At 42.3% G+C, this 20,052-nt stretch overlaps 1 protein-coding gene across 1 annotated transcript in view; it reads left to right on the top strand.

The window, feature by feature from the left end:
- The window catches only part of LRRC2 (leucine rich repeat containing 2), an 878,803-nt gene that overhangs the window by 633,399 nt on the left and 225,352 nt on the right, over positions 1-20,052 (top strand). The gene's annotated exons all lie outside the window — the stretch shown is intronic.

Raw genomic sequence — 20,052 nt, 5'->3', positions numbered from 1 at the left:
AAGCAGGTAGGTTGGAAATCTTTCATATCCCTGAGACTTCAGATAAGGAGGCCAACCAGCTATCCTTTGAAGTCAATCTGGGTTCAAGTGATGCAATTCCAGTCCTTTTTACCCAGGCAGGGAAACAGCATGTAGCAGGGCAGCACAGCAAGGCAGGAGTCCAACAAAGCAGCAGTCCGCAGAGTGGCAGTCCTTCAGCAGTACAGCATTCCTTCTTCCTGGCAGAATCTTCACAGGTCCAGAAGTATACTGAAGTGGTGATGTCAGAGGCCCAGTATTCTTACTCAGTTGTGTTTGCGAAGTGGGGGACACTTCAAAGAGATGTCTTTGAAGTGTACAAAAGTCTTACCTTCCTGCCTGGGCTCCAGACTCACTACAGGGGGCTATTCAGCCCTTTTTGCAGAGAAAGGACACAGCCTATTCAGGTTTGAGGCTGGGTCCAGCTTCTCCCTCCCATCCTGCCAGGGCGGCCCATCACGTCACACCTAAGCTTCCATTGTGTGTGGCAGTCTAAGGGAAATACACAAAGCCCACCTGTCATCCTCCCCAAACGTGTATCAGAGACAGGCAGCAGGCACCAAATGACTAAAGTAAGAAAATACCAACTTTCTAAAAGTGGCATTTTAAGAACTGCCATTTAAAGTCAGAGATCACCATAAGTTGGATATTAAATTATGATTTCAGTGTCACCAAACTTGAAAAGTCAATCTCTCTACAATTGGGAATTACACTTTTAAAAGGTAATAAGGTATTCCAAATGTTATCCTATGGAAAAGATAGGTCCTGCATTATACAGATGAGTGTTTTTCACTACCAGGACATGTAAAACTTAAACATAAATGCCCTACCTTTTAAACACATTACACCCTGCCCTCTGGGTTGTCAAGAGACTGTCTTAGGAGTGACTTATATGTTTAATAAGGGAAGGCTTGGGCCTTACTAAAGGTTTATTTTGCAGGTGAGTGACATGACAGTGTAAACTGCATGCACAGACTCTGCATCGGTAGCCTGAGGTATGGTTAGAGGGCGACTTAAGTGGGTGGCACAATAAGTGCTGAAGACCCACTAGGGGCATGGAATTTCCAGGGCTTGGGCATGTGTAGTGCACTTTACTAATGACTTATAAATAAATTAAATATGCTAATCGGGAGCAGATTTACCATGTTTTAAGGGAGAGAACTGAAGCACTTGAGTTATGATTAGCAGTGGTAAAGTCCAGAGAGTCCTAAAGCCAACAAAAATGAGAACAAGGCCAGAAAAGGGGAGGGGGTAGGCAAAAAAGTTAGAGAGCAGACCGCCCTAAGGCTGTCAGGTCTAACAAAAAACGTAGAGATAAACCCAAACTCCTGGAGCACCCTCAGCTCTGAAAGAACAAAAACAAACTAGAAGGGATCTAGTTCTACTCACTAACGTTAATTACATCAAATACTAAAAATTATCTTTCAATCCACTGAACACTATGTCGACTCAAACATTACAAATTTAGAGCTCAACCACAGTCACAGCTAGCTTCGTCTTTGAGAAGATCCTAAACGTTTGTAAGAAATTAAATGACTTGTAATCAGTATTTCCTCCTAAAATAACAAATACACTTATAATAGGCATCTTTCTAACAATTAGACACTGAATTCTGTTTCAAATCATAGCCTCCAAAATGACTTCATCTTATGTTGACAACCCAATCCCAGCAAACCTGAAAAAAAATATGCTAAAGATATTGCCTCTCCAGTATCCTTATACTTTTCACTTCACTTGAAGACTGTGCGCATTCCGTTCCTCTCTTCGATCTGGTCAGATCACACCTGTGCTACAATTTCCAAACCTGAACCCAAAAGATTTACAAAACATCTATTGCATCTTCTTTACCACAAATTGAATAATAACTCATTGCAATCTATTACCGGTCTCACAAAGAGGCAGATATTGCAACTCTCCAGATTCTTGATGACATTTTATGTATTTTAGATGTGGGCACCAGTATGCAACATTTATAAAATTGATCACAAGACTCTTCTCAATACTAAGTACACAACTTGAAACTGTTCACCTCCTTTATCACTTCAAATTCACTGTTTTTAAAATGGACTCTTTCGGATCACCATCGTTGTCTCTAATATGTGATGTTAATGACTATCTGTAAAATGCACAAATCACCCACAGGGTTTATAGGTGCAAGAAAGAAATAACAGATAGCATTCTTCTTTTATGAGTTTCTGCACAGCCACATTTCATTGCTTGGAGTAAAGCATGTATGTTAGGAATCCTTCTTAAGGTAGATCAGAATGTCTATCCTAGTCACAATTTTGTCACACATAAATACCTTGTTCTAAATATTATTTACAAAAGTAGCTCCACTTTGGAGTTAATAAAAGAAAAGTTAAATCTAAAGGGACAATATTTTTATAAACGATATTCAGGACAGAATATATATGTCTTACAATATTTCTAAGATATTCTGACATACACCCTAGCTAAGTGATGGGGTAAAATGTTTCAAAACTTGGGGGCAAACACCTGGAAAGTGTGACACCCTAGACTATCATGCTTGTACGGTGGGCAGGTAAGCATACTGTCAGATCAAGAATGCAAGCTTCCTGTGTGAAAGTAAAAGTAAAGATATTTTGCCAAAACGGAAAGGGAGCAACCAAAAAGTCTTAAGAACAAGGCTATCACTTTAAAAGAGACTACTACCCTTATGGGAACCAATGTAGGGCAAGCTGGAGAAGTCTTGTATGGCGCAATCTAGGGGATATGGAGGCTAATTTTGATACATTCCAAAATGCAGCCTTTTATAATATTCGAGGTAACTGTCAATCAGCACAGATATGCTAAAGATTTGCCCTATTACTGTCAGCTAAGGAATTAACCGTTATAACTTTCTTTGCTGGAGGGTGCAAGAAGAAATGTCCATGTTCACGTGCATGCAATTATCAATCATAAATCATCAATTCTATATGACCTTAGGCATTGATCCATGTCCCTTGTCAATAAAAAGACCACATTTTGGCCTTACCACCAAAATCTCTGGGCCTCATTTACAAAACAATTATGCAGCAGACTGCCGCAAGCCATTTTGCTGCTCCGAGCTGCATCATGTTAAAAGTACACAGATGTGTCTTATTAACAACAGTATGACGCATCTGTGTGCTTTCCCATGCATTGGTGCACAACCGGCTGCCATGCACCAGCCCTGGAACAATTGCGTCATTGCAAGGGTGCCTGTGTTGCAGGATGATTGTTTTTGTGCAGGAAGGGACACCTGCCACACAAAAACAATCATTGATGGCATTCGCCGCTTTCTTTCTTTGCGTGCTGCAGAATTCAGAGACATAAACATATTTCTCCTCGTTACACCACTCCTGCGCCTCCCCTGGCATTCCCAGGTTTACAAAACTTTGTAAATCTGGGAATGTGTGAGATTCCATGGATGTTGTGTGGGAACACCCACAGCAACACCCATGGCTCGCCCCTTTCATGCAGAGTTACGTGTAAAAGGGGCCCATGTTTACAAGGCCATAAAAAGTCAAGCAGGGTGACTTTACATGGCCTTGTAAATATGGGCATATTTTGAGAACAAGGGTACCCCATAAAGCGAACCTGGGGTGGAAACGTATTTTTTTTTTAAAACAATGGTTGTAGAGTAAGTTACTTTCCAAATAATGATGCCAGTGCATGGAACTGTAGGCCCCTCACTCTTATGACTAATAGCAAGCGCAGCACACATCTGGTTTGGACGCTATTGCATGGAACGGTATGCCCCTCACTCTTATGACTAATAGCAAGCGCAGCACACATCTGGTTTGGATGCTAAGCGCCCCCCCTCCCCCCCGCCCCCCCCCCTTTTGTTTATTAAAACCTAAATGTGCATGAAATTGAAACATGCCACTGGGAGCACAAGAATCATAACGCTAGGAAATTGATTATGTAGGTCCCTTTTATTAATCCTGCCACCCTCTTCACAGTTTCAGGAAGCTCATCAGTCCTGAGGATGATCTAAAATCATTATAGATCGAAACGTCGTCGACCCATTCAAGGAAATACCCCCACTCCATTGTATATATTTATGTGGTTTATACCTTGTTGTTGTGTGACATTTTGTTTCGTTTTCACTATGTTCACTTATGTCACGTTCTGCACTTTGTCACTCATATGAGCACCTGAAACGTTTTTGATATATGCTAAAAAATGAAAATAAACTAATGAGTTTATGTTTACCTACATCCTTAGCTCCCTAGTGTGAATTAATTGTACACTGTATTCTTTCCAGGACCTTATTAGGCCACCCCTGAACCATTGTTTTTTTAAAAAATTGTAAATATGGGCAGGCACATTGTGCTGCCTGTGTGGCAAAAAAGTGACGCATCGGCTGTGTAATGGCCTTGTAAATGAGGCCCTCTGAATTTATCAAGTATATATCCTATCTCTCTGTCTCTTTAAAGTATACATTGAAGTTGTTGGACAAAGGAGTCTGGAGAAAGTGCCCTTAATTCATCAATATGCAGATGCCCCCAACTCTATGTCAAAATATTCAATCCTAACAACTCTAAAAACAATTACAGAAAGACTGATAAAAGGGATGAATGTATGCTCTCTAAAACAAAATGTGACAGAAACTGAATTCCTCCTGCTATACTCCATGTTATATTCACTCCCAGTTCAAAAATAGCTTAAAAATCTTTCAGATCATGATAGCTCAAAAACGAGTTCCCTTTGGGAATTCGCTTGGATTTACCATAGACCAAAGCAACACAATGAAATCACACATTTCTAAACTTACTACAAAAAAGCCCATTCTACCTTTTCTAGTATGCAACCTAATTCCTCTGTCAAACTTCAGAATGGCTGTTCAGTCTCTGATTCTATCCCACTCTCATTGAGGCACTGCAATGCTAGCTGGCCTCCCAAGTCTTCCCTAGCACGTGTAAATGTCGTCCTCAGCGTGCAGCATCCAAAATAAAATACATACGGAAATACTGTCATATCAATTCCATCCCAAGGAATTCTCCCTGGTTTTTCAGGCAAAGACTGCCAAACCATGCTCCCTTTCCACTTGGCTCTTCAGACAATGATATACTCACAACCTCGAGGTCACACAGTGGAAACAATTCGAGGTTGGCAGATCTGCAGTGGTTTCAGGGGATGTTACCAGAGCAAGTGGAAACATTTATGAGATTTCTGTTGGTGCCCAGAGTGACAAATTTTTCCTCCCACTCCCCCAAAGTGACACCCCTTTTGGCAGAAATGATTGCCAAGTTATACTGATGCACACCTTATCTTGATTATTAAATCTTTTGATAATTATAAAAGTGTTGAAGGATGTCCCCACCACTAATATAAACAGAGACGGACAAGGCATTGAAATTAACCCTAGAGATGCCTAGATGCTATTCAAAAATTGCAATAATACATGACACACAAATGTTTTTTGGAATACTCAAAACGGTACCTGGCTCATACATGATATCCTAGTTGGAAAAGAGTTCATCATAAATCTAGTGGCAGAAATAAACAGATCCGTTTTAAATATAAACCACTTCAGTCCAAGTCTGCTGTAATTCCGATTTTGTTCCTGAGTCGGCATTAACAAACCGTGTGGCACATACCACACCACACGTGTAGTCATGTTCCCGGTTCGCCTGAAAAAACATTAAAAATCTGAATGAAAAGGAAAAAAAATCGATAAGAAGAAAAATAATATAGTATAGGGAGCGCAGAACTCCATTGAGAATGTTATCAATATTAATTTCCGAGCAGAAAAATATTCACTCAAAAAAGAATTTTGAGTGAATACTGCTCTCAAAAATATTGGTGTTTACCATGGTAAATTTCCTCCTGCGCTGACATTCCCACGTGGGATTAGTGCCAGTGAATAACCTATGAGTATTCCCGCAGTAGTACATAAAATATCTTCACAACTGCCTACAGGGAAAACAAGTGTGCTGAAAATATATGCAGTGCCTGTGTGTTGATCAAACGCTGCAGGGTGCCGTCTTTTCGTAGTAAAATCTTAACACAGTGTGGCAACGGCAAATGTTTACAGAACGAGGGCATTCATGTCTCCTCCAAGTAAGGTCACCACGACGGTATGTTCTCATTTGACAGAAATAAAATGCGCATTGTTGTGGACAAGCAGCTCTAGTTAATGTCACGGTGCTGTACCTCTCATGATAATGTAATAATGAATGCGGACGATACCATCAGAAGGGGGGCGCAGCTCGCCATTACTCACAATGCTTGTCAGCTGGTATCAGTTGCAGCCCTTGCAATGCCACACGCCGATGGATGGCCTTAATGTGCTCCCAGATGTCCTCTAAGGCACAGCAAATGTTTTATGCATTCTGTGAGATGGGGATAGGAACGCTTATTAGCAGTAAGGACAGACGAAATAGGAATATTCGGATTTATAAGCATGCCAGAGACAAACGGCACAGTCATATTCGTGATGTCCATTTCAGTCTGATGGAACTGAGAACATTGCGCGGGAAGCACTTTTATGTGCTGTAGCATCGTCCTAAATACGCAGGTGGCTCTAATAATAAATAGATTGACGGACGCTTTGAAAAAAAACACCACTGCCATGAGCCAGAGCTGCCGACTTTGGAGCTGGGAAAACAGGTTCGAGCCTCAGCGTCGGCTCAACATCCTGTGATTCTGGGCAAATCACTTAATCTCCCTGTGCCTACAAAAAACAAGTATTTGCAATGCAAATGGTCTCGGATTTGTGAGAGTTAGGGCTATTGGTGGTGTAAATGATAATGTCTTTTACCCACGTGTTTTTGCTTGGAATGTTGTGGTGTGGAGTGGAATTATGTGCGTTGGATTGAAATTGTTAGTTGTGGAATTGCATGGGGTGGTTTTGTGTGGTGTGTAGTGTATTTATGTAGTAGAATTATGTAGCATGATGAATAGTTAGGGGTGAGAGGTGCAGCGAATTCATAGACAGGAAGATAGAAAGAGATAGGTAATTTGTACACAGAGTGGTGAATGATCTCTAGATAAAGGAGCGGAAAGAGTGTGTGTGAAAGAGCGGAAGAGGAGGGAGTGGCTATATACATAGACAACACTGTAAGAAGATGAGGAGAGCATGGGACCGAGGACGAAAACACTGAAAAGGCACAGGGAAGATATTGTGCTTGAAGACCTTAAGTGAACCATATGAGAGAGGCAGGACGAGTGCGTGAGAGAGTGAGAGAGAGTGGTGAGAGATGGCATGAAAGAAAGCGAGAGAAATACGATTGGGAGGGACACCCAAGGGGTGGGGGCAAAAGGTGGACTAGTGCACAGCCTGATAAGGTATAGGAAGGCAGCATGTGTGACAGGCAGTATAAACAGAAGATAGGCAGTAAGGGAGGGATGAGAGGGGGCAGTGCGATTGCTGGATGAGAGGGGTAGAGGCATAGTGAGGGAGAGGGAGTGATGATAAAGGCAGTGGTTGACTTGTAGAGAGATGATAGGGTGGGTGGAAGTGCAAGGGAGAGATGGGTTGTATTGGAATTGTTGGAGTGGAATTGTGTGTTATTGAATTGTGTGATGTGGAGTTCTGTAGTGGAAATATATTGCATATTGTGCTCTATAATTGTGTGGATAGTAACTAAATAGTATTAAGTGTAATTGAATGATGTATCATTACATTGTGAGTTATAAAGTTAATTATATAGGATTTATTGTGTGTTGTGTTTTGGGAAGTTGAGGAGTTGAATTATGTGAAGTGCTGTGAAATTTTGTACTATGATTTGGCAATCTGTGGTGTGTATTGGAGGTATGTGGTGTGTATATTGGCTGAAATACTTTTTGTAGTGTGGGCTTTACCCTACATTATGTATTTGACATGTCTGAAGTGTGTTGTATTGTCTACACACAGGAATTTGTGCTGGAGGATGTACAGCAAGTGCAAATCCTACGTTAGGTACTACTGGCTCTCATTTGTGCCATCGTGCGAAGCTGAACACTATGCATAACATAAATAATCATTGAAAGGATAAAGAAGACTTCCATAAATGTACACTAGGATGATGAAATGTGTTTCCAAAGACTGACATATATGTTTTCCTGATCAGTTTTACAAATATAGGTGTGTGCAGTGCTCACCCCGTCCTATTGCCCTAATTATGTCATACTGTCACTTAAAATTAAGTTCCTGACTTTTTGTCTTTTTTTGCTTATAGGCAGTCATTTAAAGGTTAAACAGCCCAGTGGGTGACGAAAAGATGTAGTGTGATAGCTTTTCAAATAAGAATGCCAGCATCTCACTACTAATGAGCTAGCATTAAAACTCCTTAAACGTATGAACACGCTAAAGAGATATTCACCAGAACAATGTGGGCAGTGAAATGTGAAGTGTCTGATTAGACACTGGAAAAACCCCCAATGTGCTGCCACCCCTCTTTCTGAGCTAAACCTTGGCCTAAAGGTTGGGGTGAATTAGGTGGAGAGCCTGAAATGGCTCCTGCGTTGAATAAGTGCAGCACATGCTGTGGGTGCTGTCCCATGAGGGCCGCAAGTGACACACAGCCACATATCATACTGCACACATGGATTGTAAACGAATAGTACAGGAATAGAAGAGGGAATCACAGAAACACATTCTAGTGACCCCATTTATGTCACATTGCCAATTTATAAAATTGTGAAATGCAAAAATAAAATTAAGTTCCTGTCTCTATTTTTGTAGTCAGTTAGCCAAAGGTTAACCAGCCCAGTAGGTGACAGGAAAAAATATAGCCTGATAGCTTTTTTCCATCTGAGTTTTCTATAGAGCGAACGAGACCTGGCCCATGTTAAGAAATCTATCCAGGAGGTGGTACAGCATATGAATTTCCTTACTGGTGTTCGCCAACTTAATCTTGGCGAGCCATGCAAGATGAAAAACTCTCATCCGCAATGCTTTGCGTAGCTTTTCAGAACGCCGCGCTCTATAAGAAGCACAGAGTGGGCAAAACTCTGTGAACTCTTCCGGAGGAACGGAATTCGTCGCCCACCCTATCAGCCAATGAGAACCCTTGCCCTAACCATAACCAATCACAACACTAGCCCTAAGCACTAGGAAAAATAGGAGACCAAGCCCTTACAGTAAATCACAGCTCGATTCCTAGCAGCCATTCAGAGGCTAAACCCAAAGCCCTAGACCAAAAAGAAACCATAGTCCTAGGAATCAATCAAATTCTAGACCTATCCGCCAATCAGAACCCTAACCCTAAGCCCTAAGTCTAATAGAATCACTATCCCAAGGCCCAATCAGAACCCTAGACCTACCAGCTGATCAGAAATCTAACCCTAAGGCCAATTGAAACACCAGCTACAGAAGCCAATCAGAGCACAGATCTAACGTCCAATGGCAAACTTATATAAGAAGTGTGTTACCTCAAGCACAGGTTGATGGGCAGGGGCGCTGTGAGCTGCTCCTGAAAAACAGAATCTCTTTAGATACAGACAGGCTCAATCCATACTTTGCTGGTCCTGGTTCAGCGGGCAGGTAGGCCCAAATCTAAGCCACTTAAATACTGCATTTGTGTACTGCAACAAATCCCTTTTTCTAGCCAAATATGAGGGTTACATACAGGCTCCAAACACAGTTTTAAACCTTAAAGGAGATTCAGCAGTCTCATAAAAACCCTGGGCGAAGCCGGCTGAGCCGGCGGAGTGGGACTACGCGGAAGTCCACGGAGTTGGGAACAAACTAGAGTAGAACTCTGCTATGCTCTGCCACCCACCTCCACCCCCTACTAAGAATTAATTACAAATACATTAAAATTAAAAGAAAAAAGTCTTACCTGGACTGCGGCGTCCCCGGGCTGCCCTCCTCCTCTTCCTCACCATCTCTGGGTGATCTGCACATGTGCGCACCCACCCATGTGCATTTCTCATGAGAAATGCGTCCACAGCGGGCACGTGCCCATGCGCAGATCACCCAGAGATGGCAAAGAAGAGGAGGAGGGCAGCACGGGGATGTCGCAGTCAAGGTACGTTTTTAATTTTACATTTAATTTATTTGTAATTAATTCTTAATAGGCAGGGTGGAGGCGGGGGCTGGTCAACTCTGCTCCGCTGGGGAGTGTGCAGAGATTTGCCTACTCTGAGGAGTATGCAAATCTCCGCACACTCTTCGGGCGGAGCAGAGTTCTCCAACCGCACCTACTCATAAACACCTCTGCTTCGCCTCTGGGGGTATATTTTGCCTTTTTAACTTTTAAAAGACCCAAAAGGAGGGGAGGCTGGGGGGGTTGCCCCTGCCCTCCTAAGCACAGTGCAGGGGAAACTAGACGAGATTTTCAAACAGTCACAAGTGGAAAAACAACAGTTTAAACAGTACCCAATTCACAGAAACCAAAAAATGTATTCAAATATTCACGAGCAACAAAAAAAAGTATTTTCGAGAAGTACCAATCGCACAAAGGACAAGATATTAAAAAAACAATTATGGGTAGAAATGTAGAAATTTTAAAGATTCAAAAATATATCACAAGTCCGTTTTTTATCATGTTCTCTATCCTTTGTTCAATGGGCTCTGTAGGACAGAGAGCGGATGGGGCTACAAAATGGAGGTGGCTGTCTTGGGGTGCCCTGCATACATCGTAAGGGATACTGCAGGTGGGGGGGGGAGTTCAGGGTTGCTTGGGAGCTAGAAGGCCAATCAGGAAGGCCCTGGCTGATGGTCAGGGTCAGTGAGCTGCGCCTGATATACAGGCTTAATCCACACTTTGCTGGTCCTGGTTCACCCTGCAGGTATGCCCAAATCTAAGCCACTTAAATGCTACTTTTCGCGCATTTCAAACAATCCCTTTTTCTAGCCAAACATGAGGGATACATACACTTTCCAAACACAGTTTTAAACCTTAAAGCAGATTCAGCAGTCACATAAACACACTCTTCTTAGCCTCTGTCGGTGTAGTAGGCCTTTTTAACTTTTAAAGGACTCAAAAGGAAGAGGGACGTAGGGGGATAGAAAAAACGTTTGACCAATCAATCAAAAGGGCAATGCTGGGTTGTAGGAATTATGTGGATTCCATAAGTTTCCATCAGAGAAATGTAAGGTAAATGCGTGATTTCAGGCAAAGTGTGAGGTTTGCAGGATATTGTGGGTAAGAAAACATTAAAGGATTCTCACAAGGCACACCACCATGGTTGTCTATGGTTCAAACTTTTCTGTTGCTGGTAGGTTTCCATGGGTGGCCATACATAACCCAAATCCCACAGCTACCTCCATTGCTGACCTTCCCATGTAGAACTCTAGCGCCTTTTGTGTCAAGGTCCCAGCCTACAAAAATGCGTTGTTTCCCGCAGGAATAACGTCTCCAATAGGCACTCGAGAAAAATATTCAAGGAAAAAATTCTAATTTTCAAAATAAATTTGATTGACTCTTCATTTGATTCTTCAACAAGTAGGTTGCTTTATTCTTCAGATGTGTTTTTTTCAAACTAATACTTTCATAGTATGGAGCACTTATTTATATGTTCAGCCCAATGCATTTTGGGCGGATGCCCTTCTTCAGGGGGCTTAATTCTGTAACTTTCCGTGTCAAATTCAGTAACTGTCACAAACTCGTGATCAGCGGGTGCCTGAACGCTGCGGTGGTGGAATTCCAAATAATAGAGAGCGTGGTAACTGGAACGTCGGTGTTGTGAATAGTCCGTTCACGCAACGCGGTTTGGAGTAGCAAGGTCTCAGCCCACCCACACAAGTGAGGTACCATTTGTATCGGGAGACTTGGGAAAATGCTGTGTGGTAGGACATTTGTGTCTCCCAGCAGATTCCAGAAGTTGTCCTCAGAGAAATGTGAGGAAAATGTGTGTCTTTAGTCAACGTTTGAGGTTTGCAGGGCTCAACTCAGTCTCATGAAAGTGATGGTAAAATATTAAACAGGACAAAACGCAAAAACATTAGCAAAAAGGACATGCTTTTAGTACCACATTAAATGGTGAATGCAAAAGTGTCCATTGACACTCCAAAGACTTTACTTCACAAAATAAGACTAGACTTGAATGAATCCGTCCAAACACACTGACCGAGACAAAGGCTAACAATGACAAAAGAAACACAACACCTTTACCCAAGACCCAATGAAAAGAATGCCATCTGCTCCTACGGGAAACAACCTTTACAACGCAACTTTTACAAGGCATTACCATTACAACGAAACTTTTACAACGCAACATCCATTACATCGCATGCTATTACAACACAACCATTACAACGCATGACACTACAACGCATACCACTACAACGCATGTCATTACAACGCATACCATTACAACGCATAACATTACAACGCATAGTACCCTTACACCATCCAACACTTACCCTACTGTTGCACCCCCCTGGAGTTAGAATAGTAATTTTTACCCCTACACTATCCAACACTTACCCTACTGTTGCACCCCCCTGGAGTTAAAATAGTAATTTTTACCCCTACACTATCCAATACTTACCATAAATGCAATGTAATGTTATGCGTTGTAATGGTATGCGTTGTAAAATTAGTATGAGTTGTAATGGAATGCGTTGTAAAGGTAGTTTTTAAAAATTCGTTGTAATGGCATGCGTTGTAATGGAATGCATTGTAATGGATGTTGCGTTGTAAAAAATGCATTGTAAAGGCATGCGTTGAAAAAGTATGAGTTGTAACGTCATGCATCTGCTCCTACACAATATCTAGAAGCCTATTTTCACACAGCTTAGAACATTAGAGCATTGTGGTTTTACGTCAACATTGAAGCAAGCTATCACATTTGCCCAGCTTCTTGTCACAATTTCTCGCTTAAAATGCAATCCTTCTCTGTGTACAGAAGTAAGGAAAAGTTACTCCCCTGTAATCCAATTTCCCTTCCAGGGAAATCCTCAAAAGTCACAGGCACTGTACAGCAACATAAAGGGCTCTGGCAGTGAAGGGAGACAGGGCAGCTTCTACAAGTGAGGTTGGCTGTTCAAATGTCTTGGGGCCTGTGATGAGCCCAGTCAAAGCATCCAGGGATCACTTTAAGGCTGCAGGGATGCATTTGATAAACACATTTACGAGACAGCATCATTGTGGTTTGTAGTACAATCTCTTTTGTGTGCTCAAAATATTTTATAACATTTTTTGTGGGAATTATTAGAGGAAAAAACCCAATAACGAATATAGGAATACATTTTCAAAATGCAATAGGAAGTTACATAAACATTGTAACGAATATTGCTAAACGAAATACAATTAACTAAGTTAAAACTAAATGTGAGCTACTTAGTCACAGTGAAGTAAGTTTACCAAAAATGGACAGACAAGATAACTTACATTTTAGAGTGCAATAAACAAACTGGCAATTAAAAGCTACATTGAAAACTTAGCTATCAAGGGGGTTCCACATTAGTTGATGTTAAATTAGTAGTTTGTGAAGATTAGAGAGAAAGATTGCCACCTTTCCTAGTAAGAATAATCCATGCTCTCCAATTGTGACAGATAAAAGTCTTGCTCCCTTCTGATGAGAAGTAATTGATTTTATGGCAGAGTCAATAAGAAAATTAAACAATTTCATTTGAAATTGTTAATGGAACATGACAATCCTTATGATTTTCATATATTTAATGTAAAGAAGATATGATTAGAAATGTAGAGATTCTTTCTCATCATTTCCTAGGTCGCATACTAAAAAAATCTAAGTTGGCAGAACAATCAATAAATGATTGTTAAAGATCCAGAATGAACTTTCCAATTCCAACATTGTGAACTATTTAATAATGTATCTTTAAATAATGTACAAGGAGGTAAGTATTCCTTTTGAGAGAGTGACAGCTGTGAAGTTTGGAGACATTCGATTTTGATTTGCAGACTTTGGGCCTGATTTGGATGTTGGCGGAAGGGTTACTCTATCACAACGGTGACGGATATCCCGTCCGCCGAAATATAAATCTCATAATATCCTATGGGATTTATAATTTTGTGGATAGGATATCCATCACCATTGTGATTAAGTAGCCTGTCCGCCAAGATCTATGTCAGGCCCTATGTCTCTTTACATTTGGGAAAGCAGAAGGATCTTGCATTTTTTTAGGATGAGAGTGGTTATGGTCCTACTCATGATCTTGTCCTTAGTTTTGACTGGTGTTGCTTGAGGAGATGGCAATATCAGCTTGGAACATTTAGTTATTTCACTATTCATTGTAATATTAATTTATTGATGTTTGAAAACTTTTTGAAGACAAATATATGTACGTGTTAGTCAAATTGAATCCATTCACTGTTCACAGATAAGCATACTAAGTCAAACTTTCTTTAACACCCACCACCATCCAAGAATCCCCCTAAATGAATTGCAGACACATCACCTATCGAGAAATGTTAAATAACCAGCAATAATTTAAAATCGAGTAGTCTGGGAAGGCAATCTAGTGTGCCATATCAATGCGGGTTTAATATAGCCTTATAGCCCGCCGTAAAGGGTTATACCGGCTGTTAAAGGCCCTCTCCAGCGTTAAAGGCCCCGAGCCGAAGGCGAGGGCGTTTAACAAGGGAGAGGGACTTTAATAGCGGTATAGCCCATCTACGAAGGGCTATAAGGCTATTAGAACATTCTGTCACTAGAGGACAGATTGTTCTAACAAAAAAAACAAAGCCTTTTCGGAGCGTGAGGGGATTGGAATCCCCTCAGGTTCCCTGAAACCTTTGTTCACAGCCAGAGCTGTGAACAAAGAAACATTGGAATGTTGGAGCTCCAGGCTTATACCAGCCATTATAAGCCCAGAGCACTCCATTGTTTTCAATGGAGCTCCCAACATTCCAATTTTCTAATAACCAGTACAGAAAGGGATGGAGTGATGATTCTTTCTCACCAAGGTCACCAGTTGAAGAGATCCAGGTCAGGTGGGTGTGCTTGCAGTTATGTGTTTCATTTGTTCTTGCATTGCTCTGTGGGTCTCTTTAGCAACATTAGAGCCATTATGGAGCTGTTGTTGTTTACATTTCGTAACAACGAAAGCCCCTTGACTATCATCTGAAGTTTAATTACTGTATAATTGTACCATCTTGTAATGTGTGCGATTCTGTTCCTGGGGAGAGATTAGGGTTGTAAGTATGTGTGTCAGAGGAGACGAGAAAATGGTTAGTGTGACAGTCTAGCATGTTTAATTCCAAATCACTTTTGTGAATTTTAGATGTACGTCTTCTTACTTACTGCTAAAATCCCCAAATTCACCCCTCTATTCAGCAGTTTCATGATCATTAAGTTACCATTAATGAGGAAATGATTCCAGATTGACATGACTTTCAGGGGTGTTCTATTCACATATTCCTCTCAACTGGGATGTTTAAATATAAACTTTTTTTTTTTTTTTTTGCAAGACCTTTATTGCATCCAATACCATTACACAGCAGTGAGCCTACAACCCGGGGAAATATAAACTTTTTTAGTCTCTTGTTGGTGGATATTAAAAGTATCTTTGTTATCACTCTTGGCATTCTAATTGTCCATGTGAAACAGAATCATGGATTTCGTAGTCTAGTCAGCAGCTTGTTTGCTGGCTGCAGAGTATGGGAGAGAGAGAATTATAGGAGACAAGTGGCTCAGTTAGTAAATATGGATACATGACTTCCCCACGAAATTTCAGACATAGCTAAAGTAAACACTCTTGTGAAATATACATATCCAGTTATTTCAGAAAGAATGGACACACTGGAATAAGAACTCGTTCTTAGGTGCCCGTGTCATTTCTTCCAGCTCTGAGCTATTAAACACTACCAACTTAGCCATTTTAATTTTGAGGATATATGTTTAAACACATTCCTCAATGTCTTACATGGCTACAAAAAGGGAGGTGTTGGGTTCAATCAGAATTACATTACCTGTGAACAACGACAGTTTATGTTCTGTGTTCCCTCATATGACCTTCCTAACATGCTTCCTTTTCCATACGTTTGTTGAGAGGTTACACCATCATTACAAATATCTATAGGGGTACAGATTTTCTTGGCATGTGCCATTGGATACGGTTATTGCATTGGAGTCGGGACTGTGGAGCATATTTACAAGGGATTGTATCAATGGAACGTCACTTTTTGTAACGTTCCATTGGAGCACTGTCCTGCACCATATTTACATAGCAGCAGTTTTCAGTGTGAAAGGGGTGTGCAATGGGTGTTGCTGTGGGCTTTCCACTGCAGCACCATTGCTTTTTTACGCTGCCCCAGATTTTCAAGGATGTGTAAATCTGAGGCAGGGGCAAAAACTAACTCCATGCAAAAGCAGATGTTAAGTTAGCACAACAAGGAGAAATAGTTGTATTTCTCCTCATTTTTGGTCTTTTATGTTTGATGCATTCTACAGCATAGATAGAAAGAGCAAATTACCTTTAAAGATTGTTTATGTGCAGGAAGGTGTCACTTCCAGCACATAAACAATTTTTCCTTGCAACACAGACACCCTTGCACAATAGTGCAAGGGTGCCTGCATTGCAAGGATGATTCCATGCAAGGCATGCACTCTTGCTCTGTGGTGCAAGGGTGTCATTGGTGGCGCTAGGCAGCTATTTTTAGCACCAGCATAAGGGAAAACACATGGGTGTGCCATATTCTTGTGAATACGGCACATCCCTGCGTTTTTAAAGGACGCAGTGTGGCGCTGCGCAGTTTGCACCAGCGGTGCACCACTTCCTTGTGAATATAGTCCTGCGTGCCTTAATCGCTGGGGGCTGGCAGAGGGTGGCACATAGTGAGCTGCAGGGTGTGTTTTGAAAGATTGGTGAAAGCATGTATGGCGTAGAAGTTAGTAGGGGTGGGCGAAGAATTCTGCTCCGCCAGCAGAGTTCGCAGAGTATTGCCCACTCCACATTGAGCGCACAGCGATACGGAGCACAGTTTTTTTCTCTTGTGCGGCTTGCCATTTTTAGGTCTCGCCTGTCGATGCGCATGCGCATCGAGCAAGGCGAGAGTATTGCGAGTTATCCACTCTTTATCCACACTGCAAGGAATCGTGGCGATTCCTTGCAGTGCCCGTGACTTTTAAGCTCAATGCGCATGCGCATTGAGCTTAAAAGCGCGTGCACGTCCGTCTTTGTTTACCCGCTCCGCCCCCTCCCCTTCCCGCCGTCTCGCATTTCCCCTGTCGCACTTCTCCTCCCCCCTCCCCTCTCTTCCCTCCGTCTTGTTTATTGTACCCGCTCCGCCCCCTCCCCTTCCCGCCGTGTCGCATTTCTCCTCCCCCCTCCCCTCTCTTCCCTCCGTCTTGTTTTCATCTTTAGATCGGGGCTGGTAGGGCTATTAACAGTTTCCCTAGGTAATGGTACATTCAAGAATTTTATTTTCTAATCCGAAATGTTCACAACTGATACTAACAATCTGCAGATCAGCAATGTACAATCCCAGTGTATAATTCCGTAACTCAGCACAAGCCAAGCAGCACGTAAAGAGGTTGAAACTTCACTGTTCAGCTGTCTCTTGTGAACGAGCCCGGTTAAAACATTACACTACGATTTCTACGATGTACATACTTCTGAGAATGAAAGTCATATTGCAGTTGTCAGAGAGCATTATTTCATCTATTATTGGCTACTGAAATTACTGTTTAAAAGTATCAGCTAGCCTTGCATTCTTAATGTGGAGTGGTGAAACGGCTCGCCTGAGACCTGTAAACTAACATGAATCTTCCCTCTTACATACCATGGCATACTTTAAACATTAAAAGAGTTTTAGACTGGACACGGCACACACAAACACAGAAGACCACACAGGGGCACCTACGAATTAGTCTTCATTCTATACATGATTTAAATAAGGTTAGAAAACGGACAACTGCTTTTCTACTAAGCCAACTCAAAATAGGTATTAGCTGGTTGAGAACATTGGAATAGTAAATGGAAAATTAACATCCGTAAACAGGAACCAGACTCAAAATGTTGCTGTCTCGCTGTGGTGCTCTCTCTGCCCTGCAAATCTCTGGCCGTTTTCCCGCTCTATCAACTCCCAGTGGTATTTATGCTATAGCCCCCTCCTGTGGTATTTCTGCCCCCCATAGCTTTGCGGTCCCTCACTCACCCTCAACCCCTCACCCTCACTCACCCTCACCCTCACTCACCCTCACCCTCACTCACCCTCAACCCCTCACTCACCCTCAACCCCTCACTCACCCTCAACCCCTCACTCACCCTCACCCTCACTCACCCTCACCCTCACTCACCCTCAACCCCTCACCCTCACTCACCCTCACTCACCCTCACCCTCACTCACCCTCACTCACCCTCAACCCATCACCCTCACTCACCCTCACTCACCCTCACCCTCACTCACCCTCACCCTCACTCACCCTCAACCCCTCACCCTCACTCACCCTCAACCCCTCACTCACCCTCAACCCCTCACCCTCACTCACCCTCACCCTCACTCACCCTCAACCCCTCACTCACCCTCACTCACCCTCAACCCCTCACCCTCAACATCAACCCCTCACCCTCACTCACCCTCACCCTCACTCACCCTCACTCACCCTCACTCACACTCACCCTCACTCACCCTCACCCTCACCCTTACTCACCCTCACTCACCCTCACCCTCACTCTCACTCACCCTCAACCCCTCACCCTCACTCACCCTCACCCACCCTCACTCACCCTCACTCACCCTCACTCACCCTCAACCCCTCACCCTCACACAGTGGAATAGGTCTCGGAGCATTTGAGTTAGAGCTTTTAGAAATGTTTATGGTTTTTTTTTTTTAATTCTTTAGCATTGGCTACAGGAAACAAAAATGCTAAAGATTTACAAAAAAACCCATAAACAATTCTAAAAGCACTAACTCTAATGCTGCGAGACCTATTGCATTTCCAATGCTTGTTAACTTGGCGAACATGAAAAATCGCACGCTAAACCACCTCCGGGCGAGATTTCAGAACGCAGGGGTTTGCTGCAGCCCGCTACCTCTCTCTTTGAGGAAGCTGATACACAAGAAGAAAATCTACTTGAATAGTAGAAAGAAGCAGTGCTCTCTGGCATGATGCCATTTATGCTGATTTCACAGTGCGGGAGAAACTCCTGGTGCTAAAAATCTGCGCCAACAGCAAGGCCTACCGGACTGTGCCGCTCGTGGAACTCCGTGTAGCCTGGTGGAGTTTTTTCGGCACTTAGCGGAGCTCTACCTATCATGACTCAGCAAACTCTGCCCAGGTCTAGCTGTTACCCCAGAAATGGGGTTTCCTTCTCCGGGTGGGGCTTATATTTTATCTGTTCGAGACATCCACATTTCAGTTTGGCTGTGTGATGTTTGATCAAACTGAAGATGACTCATTCTTCATGATGGGTCAGCGGGCACTGTTAGTGACTGGAGCTGGAATCTGGTGGTGGGTTCCTTGGTGCTACTTCTGTTGGCAGCTTTGGTGAACTGTATTGTGGGAAGAGTGCTGCTAACCCCCATGCCCTCTGCCATCTCTTTCCATTTCAGGAGAGCTGCCTGGGGAAGGGTGGAATTTGTTCAGACAGGGGTGTTGTGATTCTGGCCAGTGGTGCCTGGAATCATGCTGTTATCCGTAGTCTTTCACTTGGAATCACTTTCAGACTGTGAATTGCTGTCTGTTTGCTCGCTTTGTCATCACTATTTCTTTGCTCACTGTCCTCAATAACTTGACCATCCATCTGCCTTTGTTGGGGAGCTCTGGAATTTTTCCTCATTTTGGGCATCGTGTTATCAATGTCATTAGGATGTCGACTAGGACTCCTTTTATTCTTAGAGTGTCGTTGGCTTTTGTGGTCCCAGCCATCTGAACCGGGAACTTGGCTTCTCATCCAGTTTACCGTCTCTCCTTATTTTGACAGTTAGGAAGAAGAATGCTATAATTGTATTTATTATTATTAATACAACTACTATATTTTCCTTCCTGCAACATTGCTTTTTATTCGTCTTATTTTTTATACTTTGAGCTTTGTAATCATTCCCAAAAAAATGTGTATAATCTCATACAACACTTTTGGTTAAATACGTTATAGTAGATCAAATAAATACAAATCTTTTAATTAAATGACCAAAACAAATTTGGTAGTGTTCGAACTTACCCCAAATGTATCTATTATCAGGCCCAAAGTCTGAAAATCAAAATCT

The sequence above is a fragment of the Lissotriton helveticus genome, chromosome 2_1 (assembly GCF_964261635.1).
Source record: "Lissotriton helveticus chromosome 2_1, aLisHel1.1, whole genome shotgun sequence".
In the NCBI taxonomy this organism is placed as follows: Eukaryota; Metazoa; Chordata; class Amphibia; order Caudata; family Salamandridae; genus Lissotriton; species Lissotriton helveticus.
Note: the sequence above shows the minus strand (reverse complement) of the source record. Positions and strands in the feature narration are given on the sequence as shown.